This window comes from Lissotriton vulgaris, unplaced genomic scaffold (genome assembly GCF_964263255.1).
Source record: "Lissotriton vulgaris unplaced genomic scaffold, aLisVul1.2 SCAFFOLD_1976, whole genome shotgun sequence".
Classification (NCBI taxonomy): Eukaryota; Metazoa; Chordata; class Amphibia; order Caudata; family Salamandridae; genus Lissotriton; species Lissotriton vulgaris.
Genome location: NW_028245914.1, coordinates 182,562 through 202,860, shown reverse-complemented (window position 1 = coordinate 202,860; position 20,299 = coordinate 182,562). Strand labels below are relative to the sequence as shown.

The 20,299-nt window shown below is 42.7% G+C and overlaps 1 pseudogene across 1 annotated transcript in view; it reads left to right on the top strand.

Moving 5' to 3' along the window:
• LOC147666256 (uncharacterized) overlaps positions 1 to 18,918 on the top strand; it is an 89,879-nt pseudogene extending 70,961 nt beyond the window's left edge. Inside the window, exon 2 of the transcript XR_015304855.1 lies at positions 15,456 to 18,918. The product of XR_015304855.1 is annotated as an uncharacterized LOC147666256 (transcript). The remainder of the gene's footprint in view (positions 1 to 15,455) is intronic.
• The last annotated feature ends 1,381 nt before the right edge of the window (positions 18,919 to 20,299 follow it).

Sequence of the window (20,299 nt, the reverse complement as noted above, 5' to 3'; positions counted from 1 at the left end):
TCCAGGCTTCAGTTATACTGTTCTACGCACACACAGGTTTCTTGATCACATGTCTCAACACCTCAACTGACACAATATTGGAAGCATTTCATAGCTGGCCATTATTTACAACAGTTCTTGATCCAAAGTCACCGCAGGGACATTATTCCAACTCTAGAAAATGATACAATGGCAGCAGGACTTACTACTACAACTGAAATCTTCCAAACTCCATATTATAAAGTCATATCTAAGCGTACACACTTGACGTTTATAACTATTGCTGTGAAATGGGTACCACAAAGTCTTAAGCAAGGTTGATGTGGTCTATCTCACAAGTCCATATGTTGCTGCATGTGCTCTCTATCAGTAATCCAGCTGTTCCTCCTTGTGTCTCGAGCTGTTTCTTTGCTTTTGTGGTTGCTGATCTTGTTTTTGGAGCCAGACTAGTGGGCAGAAGGTTTATTTTCCAGTGCACTTGTGAAAGAACTTAACAAGGTGTGGCTTTAGGTCTCCTACTTCAAGATTTTGGACATTTGCAGAGATTCTGTCACAAAGACAATCTCAGTCTAATCTAATTAGAAAAACAGTAAGCTTGATCTGTCTGTCCAAGCAACCGTAGATGTATCCATGAGAAGGCTTCTGCTCCTGGCACGTAACCAGGGTCAATCACATCATTGCGCCTTGCTTCTCGCTCAACCCTTCATTGGCCGTGGTAGACTTGCCATTAATTTCTACCTCATCTCTGGTAACGGGCACTCAATGTCATCCCCACCGCACTAGAGAGAATCTCCTCGTGCTTAAGATACTCCCTCCCAACAATAGTCCCGTAAGCACCTGCATCCTTCAGGGTAATGACCTTCCTCCCTTCAAGGCTAGCTAAGAACACAGACCCCATGATATTTGGATTTATGCACTTAGGAACATCTGTGTCCCCTTCCAAAATGGTGGTTGCTGCTACATTGAGTCCAACAGGGGCACATTACCCAAGTCAACACACTCAGTATAATGGGTGCTGTGAGACACGTCTTTCACCTGACAGTTCTTTACTGAATGCCCCCTCATTCCCTGTAGCAAGTTATCTCTTTGAATTTGAAAGAATATTCTTTTCCTTTTGTACTGACTTGAAAACCAATTCCTTTTTGCCTGTGTCCTACCCGTGGGAATGTGCTGTGGTTCCTACAAATTAAGTAGGACTGTGTATTCTGGACTGCATAAATGTCAAAATATGAGAATGTGGTTCACACGTTTGATCAGAAATTGTTGGCCTGGCTTCTAACTAGCTCACAGTGCCCCATCCAGCACAATTGTTTAACGACATAAATGGTGTTCTGTCCCCGTGGGGGCAGAGAGAAGAATTCCGGCAGAGAGGACTGATCTGGAACAACAGCAGTGCCTGACATGCAGCCCTGCATAAACTAAGTTTACACTCATGATGCAGACCATCTAAATACATACACCAGAAATGGGGGTCTTGGGCCAATCCCAGATCGCAAATATATCCCTGTGCTCCCAAAATAAAGATAGAACTAGACAGATATATAATTTGACATAGTTAGGATGTGTGTCCTATACAGTCTGGTAGTAATTCTAATTACTATGTTTAGTTGCATTTGCCTAATGATCGCAGCATATTTGCTTCCTAATAGACAATGATAGTTTCAATAAATTTATCATAAACTTTCTTTGTGTCTTTCTTATGTTTACAATGGGCGTGCATGAGTGAGTAAGTGAGTAACAAAGGTGAGGATCTGTTTCCACAGTTCCCTTGGGGATAGAGGGTCGTGTTAGAGTTTGCTGAAATCACTTGTTACTCTGGGAAGACTAGGAGTTCAGGTGAGGCACTGTGAGCTAGCAGGATTGGCCCAACAGGGACTAACGTACTTTGTAGATAGACTCAGTCCCTACGCTCTCACGTCCTGTTGTCCTAACACACAATTCTGCTTTACTAGTGGAATCGTGGAAAAGGTTCAACCATTATAACATTACTGTGTGGTTATATAAATATATAATATTCTATTCCTACCTAACAGTACCTATACTATAGTGGGAGTACCCTTTGCCAGATACCTTGGGATACCCTAAACTTCCATACCTAACTGTGATGTATGACTGAGCCAGCCTGTGTAGAACAGGTTATCGTCCATCTTTTTTTGCCATCAGTCTTTGTGTGCGTGTTAAATTATAAGGCAAAAACCGTTCTGTTGTGTTTAGATATTTCCATGGCACACGGTTTGATTTTAACACATGCAATTTCCACTCAATTACATAATCGTTCTCAGTTGACTTTGCCCATGCTGTAAGAGAGAAGTGTCATTAAGTATAACATTGAATGCATATGATACAGTATTATTTAAAGAATATATGAGTTGACAATGTAGTCATGCCTTTGTCCACAACAGGCAATGACTTTTCCAAATGAATCCTGTCAATTTGTCTTTAGTGTTCAGCAGCTTCCACGGTTCATTGTAAGTGGTGTATATGAATCTGTTAGAATGTGGTGACCTAGGACTCAACAAGAAATCTTGTAATTTCATGTCATCAAAAAGGAGAGATAGATGTTCCTTAACTGCAGATAATGTGGAAGGTTGTGACCATTGCTGTATTGAAGCAGGTTCTGATTATTAAAAAAGTAGAACAGCGAGGCTTGGCAATCGGGAACAGGTTAAGTTTAATGAAACAATAATAGCCAGGAATAGCAGCCACATCTCTTACAGCTGTGTGCTGGAATTCAATTTGCATTAGGTACTTGGCCTGCTTTATACTGTACACCTGGTGCAATAAAGTGAAGCTTGTCCCTATTGTGCAGGAAATACTGGTGCAGTGGGGCATAGGCAGATGGTGGTCTCTGCTTGGGGTGACACTTAAAAGACACTGGACACGATGCACACCAAGGGTCTTATTTAGATTTTGGTGGACAGGTTACTGCATCACAAAGGTGATGTGTATTCCGCCCGCCATATTAGAAGTGCATTTAACCCAGTGACAATTGTAGTAAGATGGACTGGGATATCTGTCACATTTGTGATGCAATAACCGCTCTGCCAAACTCCAAATCGTTCTTCAAGTCTGCAATCAATGTTGTATCAGAGAGAACAAGCATTACAGGAAGGGGGCCTAGAAGCAGCTGTAGTCCCAGAGGCACAGGAAAGGGAATCTGAGAGAGTGGACTGATAGCAAATGAACCTTGGATCTGTTGTGGCTATGCCCGAGAAGCAGGGTGTTCCTTAGGATCCTTTTATGCCCCTTGCTGATATTGTCTGACATCTGGACCCTCACCTCCCCCCTCAAGACAGGCATCCTCTAAGTGTTGTGCTTTTTCAGGTTCTGCTCCTCTCATGGAAAGGTCAAAGTCCAATCTACCATAAAAGGTGGCCATAAAAAGGCGGCCAATGCACAGACACTGTCTTTGTGGTGACACATTGCTGCTAGACACAAGGCGCTTTTAAAAACTGGTGTCACTAAATTTTAACATTCTTAAACATTATGTGCTGCTACTGAATCCTATGAATTAGATTGTGTGGCGGGCGCGATTTGCTGGACGTTCTTCACTGTAGTTGAGCTACTGTTCTCATCAGTGGCCATTTTGTTCTGGCCACAGAGTGAGAGAGGTTAGCAATTGTCCCCATATTCAAGAAAGGAAGTAGAGATAACCCCCAATGCTACAGACCAATATCGTTGATCGATGTCTCTGCCAAAATCCTGGGCCGGGTAGTACTAGACCGACTTCTGCACTGGACAGAAGAGCACCACACTATAGTAGACACCCAGTACGGCTTTAGGGCAGGAAAATCAACAAGCGATCAGTGCCTTAACCTTTATTTACTGGTCGCCAAATATACAAAGGCCAGTAGCGAAACAATTTATTTGGGCTTCATGGATTTGGCCGCGGCTTTTGATAATGTAAATTGGAACAAGTTATGGGCTATAATGAGCGACTTGGGAACTGACCCTGGATTGATTAATATTCTTAGACAACTACACTGGAACACCAGCGCCAGGGTCCGCTACAGTATGGAGGGGGGGAGAACAGAACCTTTTCCATGCACTCTCAGGGTGAGGCAAGGTTGCATCCTTGCTCCGTTTTTGTTCTCTCTTTATATTAATAACCTGGATAGAGCTCTTATTGCCCTGAATACAGATAGCCTAAAAGCCGTAACCCGCCATATTCCGGTACTTTTGTACGCGGATGACGCGGTCCTGCTTGCCCGTACTCCGCGGAGCTTCTTTATATTAATAATCTGGATAGAGCTCTTATTGCCCTGAACACAGATAGCCTAAAAGCCGTAACCCGCCATATTCCGGTACTTTTGTACGCGGATGACGCGGTCCTGCTTGCCCGTACTCCGCGGAGCTTACAGTGCTTGATCGATGGATTTGTAAAATTCATGGACACCCTAGACCTGTCTGTGAATTTGAGCAAGTCCTTTGTGATGCTAGCAGGAAAAAAGCACTGTAGGAATCCTGGTTTTAAAATAGGGACTCACACTATAGAGACGGTGAAGACTTTTTCCTATCTGGGTCTTTTATTTGATGGGGCACTTAAATTAAACACTCTGATTGAGGAGCGCTATGCAAAATTGGTCTCCTCAAATGGTGCTATATTAAACTTTGCGCGAAGGCTGGGCCGTTGGTGTCCAGAACAGATGATGAATCTATATGGCTCCATAAGCACCGCAAAAGCCCTGTATGGAGCAGAGGTTTGGGGCTTTGGGGACGCAAAACAATTGCAGGTGGAGGAAGACAAATTCCTGCGGAGGATTCTTAAGATCCCGCAGAGCACTCCAGCTGCAATGGCACACAGCGAACTGGGAAGCCCGTACATTATAGACTGGGTAAAGCTGAGCCCCATGGTAGCATGGCTTAGAATATGGGAAAATCCTGAGGCAGAACTAAGCAGAATAATTGTAGCAGATTGTTTACAAAGGGACAAGGGGCCGTTAATCCCATGGCTTAATTATGTCAAATTGCTGAGAGAGAGGGGTCCCAGTAAACACACAGAAAATTATTTACAAACCATCAAGAAAAGTCAATTATAAAGACAAGAAGGTCAGTCTGCTAACATTGTTTTTATTTACAATGTAGCTAAGCCAATTATTAGGGCAAACATTCTAGATATAACATTTGCAATTATAGTAACGTGCCCTGGAAAAGGGGAGAGGGGAAGTGTGCAGTGAGTGTAGGAGAGGGTAAGTGACATAAAAACAAAGCCAAAAGGCTACAATCAATCGAAGACTCTTAAACTGATTCAGATTGTCAATGACCATAAGTTCAGTGATAATACTACAAAGTAACATGCTTCATGAATGTAATCAATAACGTAATTGTTGGAATGAAGCTGAAAACACAAAAAACAGTCGACGTTTCGACCCCTGTTATAAAGGCAGGCTGAAATTGATCCCTTGCAATGGGGTCTTCATCAGGACGGGAGACAGAGACACAAACCTATTTGGTACAAAAGAGGGTTTTACCATTAGGAACAGATCCACAGGATTGTAATTAAAACAAAAAAACTAAAAAAACTCAGCACATCAAAGTTGGAGAAAACAAGACATACCAGGGATGCTTGTTTTCAAGGGAGGAGAGGGAACTAGTACTCACACACGGCAGGCTCGGTGGAGCCTGAGCTGGGGGCCAACCTCTGGTGTCAGACACGACTGAAGGATAAATGAAGAAGCGTCATTCTGTGGAGGGAAGAATTCATGCAATGGGTAAGCTAGTGCCAAGCAGTTTCAATAGTAACTGGACAAAGTGAAATGAGTGAACTTACAATGAGCACCACTTATAATTCCAGACGAATTAAGATGAGTCGGGAACACCGTATGATTCAAAAGGGGGGCCGCAGGATTACATCAAAATAGAGTCTCTAAGGAAGAAAAAGGGGGGTGGAAAAGACCATCACTAATAATGCCACATGCCAAAAAGGCTTTGGAGAAATTCAATCGGGCATAAAGGTACAGAGGTAAAAAGCTAGCCTACTCCACTCTGCAGATTCACGCGTACCTGGTTGATCAAACCGGCATCTGTCATTAACAGAAAACTAAAGTCTCCAGTCAAGTTGTACGGAGAAACGGAGGCCAGTATGTAGATAAATAGCTGGGTCAACAAATGGAGGTCTCTGAGGAGGGAAGGAAGAGACCATCACTAAATGATCCATGGGTCAGGAGGCCCTTCAGACAAAGGAGGCAATTCAATCAGGCATACCGGTAACGAGTTGCATGGTGAAATCTCCGAGCTTGCTGGGAGTTGCGTACCTGGATATACAAAACGGCATCTGTCGGTGACAGAAAATGGGGGTCTCTGTTAGAAATGTACGGAGATAGTGGGGTTCTTAGGTGGGTTGCAAAAAGTAACATGAAAGATATACCTGCAGTGAAGGGAGTTAATCCGAGTGTCACCGGCAGCTGCGTAGCGAAGTTCGCGTAGCGGAGTCAACCAAGGGATTACAAACTCGAGTTGCGATCACGTGGTGTGGATCGTCATAAAAATAAAAGAGGGCAAAGGTGATGGATTGGGAAGCGTCATCCAGCGGCCATCGTAGAGTGGCTAATGGTATATGAATAAAGTTCCACGGGGATAGAAATACTTTGGACATCGTATTATTAGTAACAAGGAGCATGTGAAAATCGTGGATGTATGAAAAAATAGACATATACACGATAAACTTAAAACGGGGAAGGGGAAGGAACTCAGAATTGGCTGGTAGCATACTCCAATTTAAACAATGGACATTTCAAGTTAGTATAAAACCTAAGGTGTAAAGTGGATTGACCATGAAAACATGTATTTGTCACAATAGTTGAACAAGGAATTAAATATTATCTGAAATATTGTAAGGACCAGCACCACTACTTTACTTTATATCGCAAACCCACCGAACGTAACTCATTGTTACAGTATACGAGCCATCATCCCCGGGCCCTCCGGGATAACCTACCCTTCGGGCAGTTTCTTCGGACCCGAAGAAATTGCTCTTTCAAAGATCACTACATGGCCCAATCTGAAGATTTATCAACTCGTCTTCTAGAACGTGGTTATCCTAAAAGACTTGTTCGCCAGGCCAGAAAACGCGCCTGGTTTAACCCTAGGGAAGACTTGCTTATTCCCAAGACCAAACCTGACATTCTAAATGATCGCATTGTATGCGCAACCACCTTTTCCACAAAGAGCAATGATATAAAACGCACCATTAACCAACACTGGGCACTAGTGGCCGATGACATACATCAGAAAGAACCCCCCCTTCATGCATTTAAAAAGGGCAAGAGTGTGCGTGATTCTGTGGTTCGTTCCTTCCTACGAAGTCCGGAAGACCCTACTCTGTCATCTATGTGGAATTTACCACCCATTGTGGGTCACTATCGGTGCGGTCATTGCAAGGCCTGTGAGAGCACCATACAGACTAAGGAGTTTGAGCATCTGCACATTAAAACATCTATGAGATCTCATACCAACTGCAATTCTACTAACATCATTTATGCCATTCTGTGTCCATGTGACCTGATATACATCGGACAGACCCAACAAAAAGCCAAGGTCTGTATTCTTCAACATATGAGCAAGATTCGTTGTGAAGTTCAGGGTGCACCTCTTGTGCAACATTTCAAATCTGCTACTCACTCTCCAGAAAGTTTCAAGTGGGTCATCTTAGAACAGGTGACACTTGGTCCCAGAGGCGGTAACATTGCAGAGATTCTTAATGTAAGGGAGCTCAAATGGATGTTTTGCTTTGATTCTATCAACAATGGACTCAATGAATATGACAGTTCTTTTTCCCAGCTAGCGTTACTCCGATAGTGAGGTCTGGCTCCCACTCCGTAAGACATTAATTATAAGAACTGTCTATATTTTGTATAATTTGGCATGTTATAACATAAGGCAATAACTGTTATATGGCCTTTTACCGTCTTGTGACAGGTACGCCCTTTTTTGAAACATTTGCATTGGTTAATAGTTAATAGATTCTATATCGAATATATGACATCACTCTATGTTTAATGATTGTGCATTTTCAGATCCTACTACCACCCCTGGTTGGCCTATACCGTCATGTGACAGGTACGCCCTACTTTGGTGCTGGTCCTTACAATATTTCAGATAATCTTTAATTCCTTGTTCAACTATTGTGACAAATACATGTTTTCATGGTCAATCCACTTTACACCTTAGGTTTTATGCTAACTTGAAATGTCCATTGTTTAAATTGGAGTATGCTACCAGCCAATTCTGAGTTCCTTCCCCGTTTTAGGTTTATCATGTATATGTCTATTTTTTCATACATCCACGATTTTCACATGCTCCTTGTTAGTAATAATACGATGTCCAAAGTATTTCTATCCCCGTGAAACTTTATTCATATACCATTAGCCACTCTACGATGGCCGCTGGATGACGCTTCCCAATCCATCACTTTTGCCCTCTTTTATTTTTATGACGATCCACACCACGTGATCGCAACTCCAGTTTGTAATCCCTTGGTTGACTCCGCTACGCGAACTTCGCTACGCGGCTGCCGGTGACACTCGGATTAACTCCCTTCACTGCAGGTATATCTTTGATCTTACTTTTTGCAACCCACCTAAGAACCCCACTATCTCCGTACATTTCTAACAGAGACCCCCGTTTTCTGTCACCGACAGATGCCGTTTTGAATATCCAGGTACGCGACTCCCAGCAAGCTCGGAGATTTCACCATGCAACTCGTTACCGGTATGCCTGATTGAATTGTCTCCTTTGTCTGAAGGGCCTCCTGACCCATGGCTCATTTAATGATGGTCTCTTCCTTCCCTCCTCCGAGACCTCCATTTGTTGACCCAGCTATTTATCTACATACTGGCCTCCGTTTCTCCGAACAACTTGATTGGAGACTTTCGTTTTCTGTTAATGACAGATGCCGGTTTGATCAACCAGGTACGCGTGAATCTGCAGAGTGGAGTAGGCTAGCTTTTTACCTCTGTACCTTTATGCCCGATTGAATTTCTCCAAAGCCTTTTTGGCATGTGGCATTATTAGTGATGGTCTTTTCCACCCCCCTTTTTCTTCCTTAGAGACTCTATTTTGATGTAATCCTGCGGCCCCCCCTTTTGAATCTTACGGTGTTCCCGACTCATCTTAATTCGTCTGGAATTATAAGTGGTGCTCATTGTAAGTTCACTCATTCCACTTTGTCCAGTTACTATTGAAACTGCTTGGCACTAGCTTACCCATTGCATGAATTCTTCCCTCCACAGAATGGTGCTTCTTCTTTTATCCTTCAGTCATGTCTGATACCAGAGGTTGGCCCCCCAGCTCTGGCTCCACCGAGCCTGCCGTGTGGGAGTACTAGTTCCCTCTCCTCCCTTGAAAACAAGCATCCCTGGTATGTCTTGTTTTCTCCAACTTTGATGTGCTGAGTTTTTTTAGTTTTAATTACAATTCTGTGGATCTGTTCCTAATGGTAAAACCCTCTTTTGTACCAAATAGGTTTGTGTCCCTGTCTCCCGTCCTGATGAAGACCCCATAGCAAGGGATCAATTTCAGCCTGCCTTTATAACAGGGGTCGAAACGTCGACTGTTTTTTGTGTTTTCAGCTTCATTCCAACAATTACTTTATTGATTACATTCATGAAGCATGTTACTTTGTAGTATTATCACTGAACTTATGGTCATTGACAATCTGAATCAGTTTAAGAGTCTTCGATTGATTGTAGCCTTTTGGCTTTGTTTTTATGTCACTTACCCTCTCCTACACTCACTGCACACTTCCCCTCTCCCCTTTTCCAGGGCACGTTACTATAATTGCAAATGTTATACCTAGAATGTTTGCCCTAATAATTGGCTTAGCTACATTGTAAATAAAAACAATGTTAGCAGACTGACCTTCTTGTCTTTATAATTGACTTTTCTTGATGGTTTGTAAATAATTTTCTGTGTGTTTACTGGGACCCCTCTCGCTCAGCAATATACATACGCAGGTCCCAGTGACGATATTGGGTGAACCCCCCTTTTTGCAACTTAATTATGTCAAAGTTACGCTAGAAGATGTAGGACGGAAGGACCTTTTCATCAACCCTACTTTAATTTCTAGCTCGTGTAAACCACTGATCAAAAAATTGCTGCTAGAAAAGTTCGCTTTTTGCAGAACTGGTATTGATTTGGTGAAGAGATCAGTCACTGCTCATTGTCTTGTGAGTAATAGTGAGGGTATGAAACCCTATCTATTTTTAATGTATAATGCGCAAGACAGGTTTTTAATGTGTCGTTTTAGGCTCAATTTGTTACCAATTATACTGTCTTATCCATCTGGTTTTACTTTAACAATTGAGCAGAAGGGTGCTTGCGGATGCGACAATAGGTCCCCGCAGAACACCCTTCATTTTGTAGTTTTGTGTCCTTTTTACCAGATGCCTCGACGCAAATTCTTGGTGGCTATTTTGAAAGAGGCTAAGTTTCGACATGCCAAAACGGCTTTACTCTTCTTGCAAAGAGCAAACGATATGCGAACATTATGCTCCATTATGAACTTTTTAAAAGTGGCTACAATTTTAAGAATGACAAGAGGGTAATGCTAATGATTTTTATCAAGGAATGAATGTATACTGTGTTTTATAACTATGTATCTTAATTTTTAGATAAAAGTTCAGAAATGCTATTTAAATAATTTTTTAACTGTAGATATGTATTTTTATGATGGTTTTTAATCATCGAAATAAAGATTTACTGATCTGAGAGGTTAGCAGTCTAGTGGCTTCACCTGGGGAAAGTTCCATGAGCCCGATCTGCTATAAAATGGCAGTCAATGTTCGGATGCGCTGAAGGTGCACCTAAGGCAAGCCTGTCAGTGCCTGAGTCCAGAACCCCTGCTCCTTTGACATCGCCTAGGACTACCCACTCTGCCCCTTAACCGCTGTTATTCAGGCCACTTTGCACCAAGGTTTGCCTACACCCGTTCACCTTTGGGGAAACGGCATGGCCGGAGTGCACTGCAGACATTGTCGTTTTGCTTCAACTATTAAGGGTAACTTCACTAATTCTGCTACTACTTCCTCTAAGGCTAACTCAATGTCATTAACTTTAAAAATGCACAGAATTAACTTTCGCGCACTGACCTGCCACTATGCTGATATCCCCGTCCTGGATCACAAGCTCAGTGTCTTATTCCTCACAGAAACATGGCTCACTCAATCTACATATGTAGAACATGTTTGGGCTCTCCCTCCAGGATATCTCGTTCAAAGATGTGATATACCCTGTGGCAGATGGGTTGGTATCACAATCATTCACAGAACCTGTATTAAGTGCATTCTGTTCCCTGGCCTTATTTAGGACTGTGAAAGCATTCCATTTAAACTGCCTTTTTAGCAAAACTTTGACCTTTTCAGGCTTTCTTATGTATAGACTGCCAGGTCCCTCTAAACAGTCCAGGGAATCTCCAATAGAGCTTTCTACCTTGCACTCACTTCAACAATCCAACTTTAACATACTTGGAGACTTGAATCTTTATCTTGATCTAATCAACAATAAATAAATCCAGGACTTTACTAATGACATGGCCACTTTCCAATTAGCTCAGTTAGTAAAACATTCAGCTACGAGGCCGGCCACCTGCTGGACCCTATTTTTTCCAACCTAGCCACCCTTCAAACTGCTCCCCCTGTTCCAGGGACCTGGTCAAACCATTATTTGGTGCCAATGACGATAGATACTACTAGTATTGAAAAAAACATGACCGGTAACCCCACGAGAGGTAGTGGCATAAACTGGACCCATCTGCCTTTTCAAGGTTTATCGAAAGGAGTGTGCCTCTATTAGACTCCAATATAGAATGTGCGAAGGCTTCCACCAAAGCATGGCTCAATTCTGCCTTGGATCATTTGATTCCTGCTACAACAATACCGGGAGAGGAAGGGTCAAAGGGAAATTTTAAAGACCAGCCCATGTTCACATCCCCAATTACTAACTTATGAACAACAAAACAAGCCGGGGCTCTAAAGGCCAATACTGTGGCAGGCTATCTACAACTTCACAGAGGTAAGTTGGTACCTAAGTCACAAAAAAAGTAAACGGATACGGAACTCAAAACGGAAGAAGAACGCTACAGTGATATGTGGTAAGAACCAAACTCCTATACCTGGATTGCCATCAATTTCTCGTTGTGATATGGTAATGGGTTGGATCAACCCACATTCACTTTAGAAAACACAAGACCATAGAGAAGACACAAAAACGCAAAAAGATGTGGTGGTTAAAATAGGGTGATGTGGCAAAGAACGGAGAACATTTTATTAAGGTATAGACCCATCCCCTAACTAAAAACACAACAGTGCAACAGGCAGTTTAAACAAATAGCTGCCAAAAAGGGCCAGTTGCTTGGTTCAATGAAGCATTGCTCGGAAAAGAAGCAATTCTAAGAAATAGAGTGCGCTTGGCACAAATCCTATCATGCTGCTGCATGAATGCCATACTTGAGAGCGATTAAATGCTATAAGAAACTGATTAAAACAGCCTGTATCGAAATATTTGCAGACAAATCAAAAACAGCAGTAAGCCTTCTGAGGAAGTCTTCTCTATTGTGAACACCTGAATAAACCCACCTCCACTCCTGGATTATCGGAAGCTTCTAACAGCCACTGCAGCAAGCTTGGTCAATGATCTTTATCTTTACTTTAACAGGGGTGAGAAAACAGTCAGACCTGTCTCTCTTGACACAGGGAGCTACCTCGCGCAATGGGCTACCTTGGACCAATTGGCTCTACTTGACGCAGATTCTATTCCTACCTTAATGCGTCAAGTGAAATCTGGATCTACGGATGACCCATTTAAACCTGATTATATTTTGAAATTTCAGGAGAGCGTCACACCCATATTTCTAGAATTAGCCAAACTCACGCTGAGCACTTCAGAAGTATCAATATCATGGAAACACGCCAAGGTGATCCCTCTTCTAAAAAAGTCTTCGCTAAATTCCACTCAGCCAGAAAACTATTGACCCATTTCTCTTCTGTCGTTTCTGTCCAAGGATGCCGAGAAACATGTAAACAATCTCCCAACCAAAATATTAGAACAATATGAAATATTAGATTGTTCCCAAAATGGATTTAGATCATACAGCACCGAAACTGCTCTTTTAACAGTTGCTGCATCCCTTTACAGTACTGTATATGCTGGCAAATCCCGGGCTCTGATACTCCTAGATTGAAGTGCGGCCTTCGACACTGTCTCACATGCAATAATGTTAACTCTCCTCACTGACCTGGGGGTACAGGGCAAAGGTCTGGCCTGGTTTACTTCCTTTTTAAAGGAGTGGTCCTTTCAAGTTATAGCACCCCCCTATCGTCTCATCACACAGAGGACTGGCTCCTGGCATCTCCCAGGGTTTGGAGCTCAGTCCTACCCTTTTTATTATTCACGTCAGACCTCTGGTAAAGTTGTTAATTCCTTTGGAATCTCACCAGTGTTGTATGCAGACGACACTCAGCTAATTATTTCCTTGTCAGCAGAGTTGACCAGCGGTTGTATCAAATATAGAAACTGTCTAACAGCGGTGGCGGCATGGATGCACAACAACTGTTTAAAACCTAACTCCTGCTCGGCAGACATACCCATCTTTGTAGTGATCAATGATGTCCAGAAATACTATGTACCCATCGAACTTAAAGTGGTGGTAGAAAACCTTGGGGTATGGATGGATAGCTCTTCATCCTTTGAAACCGGTGTCCAGATTCTAGCAGGTCACTGTTTTGGCACCCTAAGGAACCTCAAACCAATATTAGGACACTTTTCCTGGCAATCCTGCCAACTGATTGTACAGTGCCTTGTCATTTTGCTCCTGGACTATTGCAAATATCTCTATTTGGGCTCAAAGAAATCTGTTCTGAACCGATTCAGCTCTGCTTCCCAACTTTTGAACTATTGGAAAGCTTTCAAAGCTCTATCCATCTCACACAAAATCCTATGCAAGCAAGGAGAACCCAGCCTAGCTGCCTGGATGCAATTTTACAAGCCCAGCAGAACACTACGCTCCGCCAATCTAAACCTGGCCCACATCACTCGTCACAGCAGAGCCAGAACGGGAGGTTCCTCCTTCCATGTCTTAGCTCCGACCCGATGGAACTCTATGCCTCCTAACCTTAGAAAGAGTCAATATCACTTACTGATCCAGAAACAGTGGAAGACCCGGCTCTTTTGCCGCTGTGTTTCATAGGATCCATTTATGTCCCTTGCTGATATTGTCTGACGCCTGGAACCTCACCTTCCCCTCAAGGCAGGCAGTCTCCAGGTGTTGTGCTAACACCCCTGCAGCAAGTGCTACTATCAGCCGCAGGAATAAGATATAGTGCACACCAATACCCAGCCCAGTAAAGTCCTGAAACAGACCGAAAAAGAAGCATATACCTACAGGTTCGCCTACTCTGTTTGTACCTCATTAGTAGCTACCTGTGCACTTCCTCCGTTTGTATGTCCCTGGCGAGCCTCTTTATTGACGGTTGGGATCCTGGTACTGCCAAGCATGGCCATTTGTCTGTCAGATCATTACCTGATGTCTGCTGTGTGCATCGAGTCACTCCTCTGCTTTAGCTGTAAGTGAACCCTGTGGAGCGAGTACGCAGACACAAGGGAGTATGGAAGGCGATGAACAGGGAGTAAGGTGAAGCTGATTTCAAGAAATGCCCAAAGGTATAAATTCTGCACTCCCCCTCAAGCAACAGACATCTTGTCCCATTCTGCCAACGCTCCACCCACCCACAGAGTAGCATGCTGGCACCAAACGGAAAACATTAAGTCAGATGCCATGGTAAGGTAGAAAAAGACAAAAAGCAGACGCATTTGCAGAAGAGATATTGCAGGTATATTACAGGTTGTGATGGAATCTCTATAATCAATGCTGTAATCTTCCCACAAATGCTTGAACCAACCCCAGGAAACTGGCAAAGATAACTTAACAAACAGAAAAGTAAAGACAGGAGTTGTAACTTCAGCTGCTCCAGTGTGAACAGGAAAGTATTGTCAAGAAGAGAGTGAATGGAGCTTCATTTCTTATATACTTCCTGGAGCGTTACCTTTATTATATACTTCCTGAGAGTTTTGTTTGTGATACCGTTCTTGAAAGGGTTACCGTTGTTATACTTTTCCTGAAACTGAAGTGACAGCAGCAGATCCTGATCCATCTCTTTTTCCACAATCCCTTCTTGTTTAAATCAAATCTTGGCCATGTTGCATCTTCCGAACGCTGTACCTCTAGCGAGTGGGCACTCCATGTGCACTCTTTCTGTACTAAGTTACTCTGTGAACACTGGAAAATCACCTCCTTTTCTGAAGTAAGTAAGAGTGACATGTTCAATGAAAGATTTAGTTAAATATCTGTGTATGGTGAAATAGCCCTTGGTAACCTTCATAAATGGTAAAGAAGAGATATCTTTTACAACTAGTTAAATATTGTGTATTCACATTCTCTTACATTTCCATTTAATGATTTTAAATCTCTTTACATCCAATAGGAAACCTGCCTTGAATGCACAAAGGATCGTGAAGAATGACAGTAATCGTGCAATTCTGAAAAAAGTGGTTAGACAAAATAAGCTCCAATATTCAGGAAAAGATCTGCACAGTCAGAGACTGAGGACCCTGAACATAAACTGATAGATCCTGGAAGAAGCAGTCAAGAGCATATCAGTGGATGCACGCAACATGACTAAGAAATGACCTCTAGAAAATTAAGGCAACAACACTGACAAACCACCTCCTGTAGAAACAGGCCTGCACCACCAGCTTTGATCATGTGTTTGGTATGAGGTGGATACAGCATTGCTCTGCTTCCTGTAATGATGGCATACCACCATTCAGCGTGCTAAGAGTATTATAAACTCTTTCTGGCCAAACCACATGAGCACGAGAAAAACACAAGGGAGTGGAGCCAGACAACTGAAGGGTAATAGAAAGAGAGGGTCCTTGATCTACAACAGACTGTGCTAATTTGCATCGACCAGAAGGAAGACTAATCTTTACCCGTAACACACAAAACTATTATGCAATCTAAAGACATACCCACCTACAAAGAAGCTTTACTTGCCAAGATAATAATATATGTAGCTGGCGAATCTTCTATTTCATTGTGAAATCTGAAATCAACCATCCCAAAATACCACACACACACACCGGGAATGTGAGAATAACACAAGTGCTTCATCAACCATGTTAGCTCCTCAGGAAACACAGTCATGGGATGCAGACAATTATAAACCCGACTCACAGACACTAACCAAGAAAGAAAAATCATTCCCATGCAGCAAGAGCTTTAGTTTGTCGTCGCTACTAAAGAACCATCAGCAAACACACACGGGAGAAGCAATGTGCAATTGCAATGAATGTATGAAGAACTGTAGTCAGTTAACACACCTAAAAGATAATCAGCGAACCCACACAGGGGAAAAATCATACCATTGCAATGAATGTGTGAAGAGCTTCAGTCGGTCATCAGACCTCCAAGTACATAAACGAACACACACAGGGAAAAAACCATTTCAGTGCATTGAATGTATGAAGAGCTTTAGTCAGTTATCACATCTCCAATCACATCAGCGAACACACACTGGGGAAAAGCCATTCCAGTGCAGTGAATGTGTAAAGAGCTTCATTCGGTTATCACATCTCCAATCACATCAGCGAACACACACAGGGGAAAAACCATTCCAGTGCAATGAATGTGGAAGTAGTTTTAGTCTATCCTCAACTCTCAGGAGTCATCAGGGAACACACACAGGGGAAAAGCCATTCCAGTGCAATGAATGTGGAAGTAGTTTTAGTAATTCCTCACATCTGAGTAGACATCAGCGAACACACACAGGGGAAAAACCATTCCAGTGCAGTGAATGTGTAAAGAGCTTCAGTCTGTTATCACATCTCCAATCACATCAACGAACACATACTGGGGAAAAACCATTCCAGTGCAATGAATGTGGAAGAAGTTTTAGTCAATCCTCAACTCTCAGGAGTCATCAGCGAACACACACAGGGGAAAAACCATTCCAGTGCAATGAATGTGGAAGTAGTTTTAGTAATTCCTCACATCTGAGGATACATCAGCGAACACACACAGGGGAAAAACCATTCCAGTGCAATGAATGTGTAAAGAACTTTAGTCAGTTATCAACTCTCCAATCACATCAGCGAACACATACTGGGGAAAAACCATACCATTGCAATGAATGTGGAAGTAGTTTTAGTCAATCCTCAAATCTCAGGCGTCATCAGCGAACACACACTGGGGAAAAGCCATTTTAATGCAATGAATGTGTAAAGAGGTTTAGTAAGTTATCACATCTCCAAAAACATCAGCGAGCACACACGGGAAAAACCATTCCAGTGCAATGAATGTGGAAGTAGTTTTAGTAATTCCTCACATCTGAGGAGACATCAGCGAACACACACAGGGGAAAAACCATACCATTGCAATGAATGTGGGAGTAGTTTTAGTCAATCCTCAAAACTCAGGAGTCATCAGCGAACACACACTCGGGAAAAGCCATTCCAGTGCAGTGAATGTGTAAAGAGCTTCATTCGGTTGTCACATCTCCAATGACATCAGCGAGCACATACTGGGGAAAAATCATACCATTGCAATGAATGTGGAAGTAGTTTTAGTGATTCCTCAACTCTCAGGAGTCATCAGCGAACACACACAGGGGAAAAACCATTCCAGTGCAGTGAATGTATGAAGAAATTCAGTCAGTCAGTCAGTCAGTCAGTAAATCTTTATTTCGAAGAATAAAAATTCCTCATAAAAGCACATTACATAAAATTTCATTAGATTTCATTACATTTCATTCCTTAACTTTACATGTTAAAAACAGCGATAGAGAAGAGAGGATATGATTCGCGGGGCACATATAATTTTACAACACTAATTCATTTCTTGTATTCCTCAATCTTAATGCTACTTTTAAAAAGCTTAAAATGGCACATAGGGTGTGGGGATCAGTGGCTTTCTGTAAAAACAACAATGCAGTTCTTGCTTGGCGGAATTTCTGCTTCTTTAAAATGTCTACCAAAAACAATCGCCTGGGGTTGCTATAAAATGAACATAAAAGTACAAAATGAAGGGTGTCCTGCGGAGACCTATTGTCGCAGCCGCAGGCACCCTTCTGCTCAATTGATACAGTAAAACCAGCAGGGTAAGCTAAAATATTTGGTAACCAATTGAGCCTAAAACGGCACATTAAAAAACGATCATTTTGGCTATACATAAGAAACAGATATGATTCCATTCCCCCTCCATTTCTTACAAGGTCATAGGCTGCTCGTGATTTCTTTGCCAGGCCACAACGTCTTCTGTCAGCAACATATTTTTCTAAAAGCAATTTTTTTACCTTCATTTTACAACTATTTACAATCAAGGAGGGGTCATTAAAAATCTGTCCCTGGTCAATACTTGTCAAAGAATCTTTCACATATTTCAACCAAGGGATTTGTAGGGCCTTGTCTCTTTGTAAGCAGTCTGTAATTATTTCCCTGGTCAGAGCTGCCTCTGGATTAGTCCAAGCTCTCATCCATGCCATAATTGGCCTTAGTTTAACAATGTCAGAGATATATGGCATCCCCAATTCATCATGGGCAATTTCCGCAGGGATGGCTTGCGGAACTTTTAAGATTCTCCGAAAAAATGTATCTTCATGCTGTTGAAGTTGCTTACAGTCCCTAAAGCCCCATATCTCAGCACCATATAGGGCCTTAGCTGTACTGATTGAGGCATATAGTGCCATTATCTGTTTTATGGGCACCAACGTCCCAATCTACGGGCAAAGCTCAAAATAGCCCCAATTGAGGACACAAGCTTGGTGCAATGGGCCTCGAGCAGGTGATTAAATAGCATGTCCCCATCCATTAGCAGCCCTAAGTAGGGGAAGGTCTTTACTTTGCCCAGAGTCTGTGGCCCAATTTTGAACACAGTCTTGTTAGTAGGTTTTTTACCGGCCACCATGACAAAGGATTTTGTTAGGTTGACAGACAAGTCCAAGTCCCCCATGAACTTAACGAATCCGTCCACCAGGAGTTGCAAAGCCCTTGGGGTCCTGGCCAGCAGGACCGCGTCATCCGCGTACAATAGTACTGGGACATGACGCGGTCCTACTTTGGGGGAATCAACTTCTAGGGCGGTGAGGGCACTCTCTAGGGCATTAATGTAAAGGGAGAAAAGAAAAGGGGCTAATATGCACCCTTGTCTTACTCCCCCTGAACATAGAAATTGATCAGTTCGCCCCCCCTCTGGGCTGAAACGGACCTTAGCCGTGGTGTTCCAGTGCAGCTCTTTCAGGATATTAATCAGCCCCTCTTCTATACCTAAATTATGCATCATGATCCATAGTTTAGACCTATTGACATTGTCAAAGGCCGCGGCTAGGTCCATGAATGCCATATAGACCCTGCCCCTGCCTGCTTTCGTGTACTTAGTTGTCAAGAGATACAAATTTAGACACTGGTCACTTGTCGATCTACCCTCCCTAAACCCGCATTGTATTTCTGCCAATATATGATGTTCCGCCGTCCACTCCATAAGCCTATTCAGAATCACTCGCCCCATAATTTTAGCAGAAACATCTATGAGCGAGATCGGTCTATAGCACTTTGGGTCATCCCTGGACCCTTTTTTAAATATGGGTACAATCAGTGCCGTGGACCAGGAGCGTGGTAGGCCAGATTTGATAGCGGCATTTAGCACCCTTGTTAAAATTGGTGCCCATAGATCTATATTACTTCTATATAGATCCGGTGGGGTACCATCCGGACCAGGGGCTTTGTTTGGGGTTAATCCACTAATTGCATTTATTATCTCACCTAGCGAGAGGGTTATTTTATCACTCCGAGTACCCTGCCACTCGCCCTCCTGAATTGCTAGGTGTGATTTGTTGTATAACCCTTGAAAGTGGTTGACCCATTCCTCTGGGAGGATGTTATTACTAATCACCGGGGCAGAATTCTCATTAAAACAGGGTCGATTTACAATTTTCCAGAATTCTGCAAAATCCCTGTTTTCTCCCGCCTCTCTAAGGTCTGCCCACACTTCTGCTTGAAGCAGCTTCTTCCGCTCTTTTACCTTGGTTCTGTATTTTAATCTACAAGTGGCCACGTCTGTCTTATTCCTTGGTTTAACTTTAAGACAGGCTTTTAGATCCCTTAATGCTTTGGAGCAGCTCTCATCGAACCAGCGTGGGTTCTTCTGCTCTTTCCTCAGGCCTTTGACTTCCAGCATTTTGTTCACTATGCTTGTAAGGGTTACAAAGGATTCCGTTAATTCTGGACCATCTTTTAGGGGTCCAGACAGTCTCCTATCTCTTTTCTTCCATTT